Source organism: Schistocerca piceifrons, chromosome 3 (assembly GCF_021461385.2).
Source record: "Schistocerca piceifrons isolate TAMUIC-IGC-003096 chromosome 3, iqSchPice1.1, whole genome shotgun sequence".
Classification (NCBI taxonomy): domain Eukaryota; kingdom Metazoa; phylum Arthropoda; class Insecta; order Orthoptera; family Acrididae; genus Schistocerca; species Schistocerca piceifrons.
The window spans coordinates 303,062,384-303,066,578 of record NC_060140.1 but is presented as its reverse complement, the minus strand read 5'-3'; the positions used below and the strand labels follow the sequence as shown (position 1 = coordinate 303,066,578).

Below are 4,195 nucleotides of genomic sequence, written 5' to 3'. Positions count from 1 at the left end.
CTTGAAGTCGGAATTGAGTAACGTGATCGGCCGATAACTGTCGAGTCGTGTTCCTCCTGCGGGTTTCGGGACTGGTACAAGTAAGCCTTCCATGAACATTGGTGGCGGGTTGGCCGCGCCGGACAAAAGTTCCCAGTACATGTCCCTCCATCGTGGCATCATCAAATCTTGGAAGGTTCCGTAAAATTCTAGAGGTAAACCATCCAGGCCGGGAGATCGATTCAGAGACCCTTTGGCCACAGCGCCTTGGACGTCTTCGGTGGTCACTTCAGAAGTCAGGAGGGTTGCAGCTGCTGCGTTTAGAGTACCAAGTGTCTCCTGGGCAACCTCAGCAATGGCCTCTGCACCGGCAGGTACTTCTTGATAGAAAAGTCTATAGTGCGTTGTGAATGCATCCGCAATGGTAGCTTGCGAAGTCAGCCGTCGTCCATCAGGTAAGTCTAAAGTTGTCATTAAAGCCTGTCGGCGTCGACGAACATTTTGAATAATATGATGCATAGAAGGTTCTTCACCGTTAATCCTATCTTGGCTGCGTGCTCGTACAATAGCTCCCTCTAGACGGCATCTGGTCAAGGTTAAAATCTTTGCCTTGATGCGTTGAGCTTCTTTTAGACGATCCGGGGATGGAGGTTGATCCATGAGTTCACGTAGAGCGCTCTAGTAGAAATCAGTTGTATGGTGATTCCACCTGGCTTTGGCTCTACCATAGTGTGTCAATGTGCGTCGGATGGCCGGTTTGGCGCACAGCAACCACCACTGCAGTGTGGTCTCGTAACGCATAATGCGTTGAACACAGGTGTGCCACGTGTCGGTGACCTGTTGTCGACATTCAGGGTCCCGCAGTAGCGCGACATTGAGTTTCCAAGGTCCTGCACTGCGCCATATAGATTGTCGACGTAGGTTCATGGTACAGATGTAGATGTCATGATCCGAAAAGGCAGACGGCCAACGTTCCGCGTCGAGGAGAACTGATTTTAGAGCGTTAGAGATGTATATTCTATCAAGTCGGCTGGCAGAGTGGCTCGTGATGTGTGTATACCCCGGGCGGTCGCCGTGTACCATTCACCAAGTGTTGAGGAGACGAAGGCGGCGGACTAGGAAGCGAAGTTCCGGACATGTGGTGAAATGGGGGTATTGGTCTGTGCGCTCGAGAACACAGTTGAAATCTCCACCTACGATGAGATGTTCGTATCTGCCGAGGAATAAAGGCTGTTGGCAGGTATGCGACATCGGAAACTGCAATCCCTTCTCGGAGAAGGATGACTGCGCCTGTGTATTCCATGGCTGCAGGGGCGGCGTATGTCTCATATCCATAGCACCCAGTCCAAGTTGCTGTCCTCAGTTCTTGTAACAGGGCGATGTCGATGTCCGCTGCTCTTAGCGTGTCACGGAGCAGTTGAAGTTTAGCGTGGGAGCCGATATTATTAGTATTGATAGTAGCTATTCGATACGCCTGATGAGAGATCAGTGCTGCCGATAGGTTCGTAGCTGGTGAAGATTGTTGTGGTGGATGCTGGAAGTCCATAGAAGTCGCAGGAGTCGCCGTAGAAACTTCCCCCATTTTAGTGTCGGTCTAACGGAGGAACAGATGTCATTTCCGCATCAGATGGAGGTGGGAAATCCGTGTCATCCGCGCATGAAAAATGTCCGACAGGTTTGACATCGGCGAGAGGTGGCAGCGCTGGCCGAGTCGGCTCAATTGCGTCGGTGACAACAGGACTGCTATGTTCCATGGCTTCTGGGCGCGGGGCTTGCGCACGATCTCTGTTGGACGGTTCACCGTCTTGTGGATGACGCGTCTCCGTGGCAGAGGAGAAAGTGTTATCGTGTTCTCCGTCAGAGTGATGTGCCATCTCTTCGTCCTGCGGAGGGGGCTCAATAGTCGATTCTGATGTCTTGCGGCGTTTTTTTCGTCGTTTGGGCGACTTCTGCTTTCGGCAATGAGTTTCGGTGTCTGAGGAAGGAAGAGATTCACGTCGTTCCGGTACAAAAGCCGCGGGTGCTATGATGCGGTCGTCATTCTCCAGAACACTCTCCTTGGTATCCTTGTGATCGTCTAGCATGGGTGTGTCCGGCTGTTGGACATGTTCACGGGCGGCATCGCCGGTGTCAAGGTGCTGGGACGTCTCCGGGTGTATCGGACCAGAGAGACGCTCATGAACGGCGTCTTGTGTGGGCTGGACGTGCAGCGTCGCCGCATAGGTGACTGGAAGGGTGGTCGTGGTTCTGTCGGTGATCGTATCGTCGGGCCTTAGTTGTGTGATGCGGCGTTGCAGGCATTCATTACGGACGTGGCCTTCTTTGCCACAACCGGAACATGTTCGAGGTTGTCCGTCGTAAATGACCACCGCACGGCAGCCGCCGATAGAAATGTACAATGGAACGTGCCGTTTGAGATCGATTCGGACTTGTCTCACACCATTAAGCACCGGATACGTCGTAAACTGTGCCCATGTCTTGGCTACGTGGCTCTGGACTTTTCCGAACGGGCTTAGCGCCGCGATGACTTCATCTTCATTCACCTCGAAAGACAGTTCGAATACACGGATCGTCCGTAGGCCAAGTCCTGCATGGTCGACATCCACAGGCCCGACGTTTCCGTCGGAGTGCCGAAATTTTAGTCCATGTGGCGTCCTTTGAATAATCTCGTTGCAGGCAGCGTCGGAAGTCATCTTAACATAAACGAAGCTGGTAATGATCGATAGGTGTATGCCGATGAGCTCGTCACGGGGGATCTTCACGTCTTCGCGTAGGAAGCGTTCTACGGCCAGTGCTTTGGGTCGTGCGTATTCATTTGAGAAGGTGAACTTAAGAGCGTTCTTCCTGTAAGAGTTGGCCATTAGAGCTTGTTCGACTGAGAGGCGCGGTGACGAAAAAGTAAACAAAACACTCCGCGCGCGCAGCGGCGTGGACCGCCGAGCGCGGTGCGCACTGCTGCCCTGCCGAACGCAGACTGTCGTCTGAGCTACCGAAGCACGACTCACGCCCGGTCCTCACAGCTTTACTTCTGCCAGTATCTCGTCTCCTACCTTCCAAACTTTACAGAAGCTCTCCTGCGAACCTTGCAGAACTAGCACTCCTGAAAGAAAGGATATTGCGGAGACATGGCTTAGCCACAGCCTGGTGGCTGTTTCCAGAATGGGATTTTCACTCTGCAGCGGAGTGTGCGCTGATATGAAACTTCCTGGCGGATTAAAACTGTGTGCACCGACCGAGACTCGAACTCGGGACCTTTGCCTTTCGCGGGCAAGTGCTCTACCATCTGAGCCACCGAAGCACGACTCACGCCCGCTCCTCACAGCTTTACTTCTGTTATCGAAAGTCGAGATGTCGTTTCTGTGGCTGCTGCCATTAATATCGCGTAGACTTGGCTTCTTTCGACTTCCACAAGGCATTTCTCGGCGTCAGTCACAGTTTTTTAATGAGTGTGTCAACAGCTTTGGGTTTTACTCACGACGCATGCCATGTCTTAAACAATGTTTTCACTGATATCCAAGTCTCTGTGGTTGTAAACGCTCAACTTACCCCTCGGAATTCGATCCGATGGTGTCCACCCCAGGGAAGCTCTTTAGCTAGGTCGCTATTTGTTTTGCTCTTAGAACCCTCGCTTCGGCGTATCGCCATGCAACAACGTGGCTGGACTATATTGGGAAGACGATTCTCATTCCGCGCTTACAGAAATGACGTAATGGTTTCAGTAGGAAATGCCTACGATATTTATTTTGCCGCTTGATCACAAGTGCTCGTTCCTGCCGCTGCGGGGCTTACCAAATGGTAATTCTTTGGGCGACGGTAACGATCGCTACAAGGTTTTAGGGATCATAGCAAATCGCAACCCGACCTAAATGGCAGCACTTGAGTGGCGAGACGTTACGACTCATGTTGAGAGAGCGATTCTTGAACACAAACTGCATTCCTTTAGCTTCACCAAGTGTGGGTCTCAGACACCCAGATTTTTAGTAAAGTGCATTATATTCCACAGATATTCGCGCTTCCCGCGATGATAGATCGCGTACAATCACCCAGTCGATTCTTGCGGTGACGACACATCCTTCGAGTTCGGTATGGAATGGTTGCCAGGTCCCGCAAGCTTGAAGTATTAGGTCTTCCAGAGATTAAAGTGAAGACGTCCATCTTGTTTGTACGACGCTATGTCTTAACATGTACACAGGCGCCATATTCCACTACATCCTGT

The 4,195-nt window shown here is 51.8% G+C and overlaps 1 non-coding gene across 1 annotated transcript; it reads right to left on the bottom strand.

Annotated features, from left to right (window-relative positions):
* Positions 1–3,203: 3,203 nt before the first annotated feature.
* Positions 3,204–3,277, bottom strand: Trnas-cga. The gene has a single exon. It is a non-coding gene; the product is annotated as a tRNA-Ser (tRNA).
* Between the last annotated feature and the right edge of the window lie 918 nt (positions 3,278–4,195).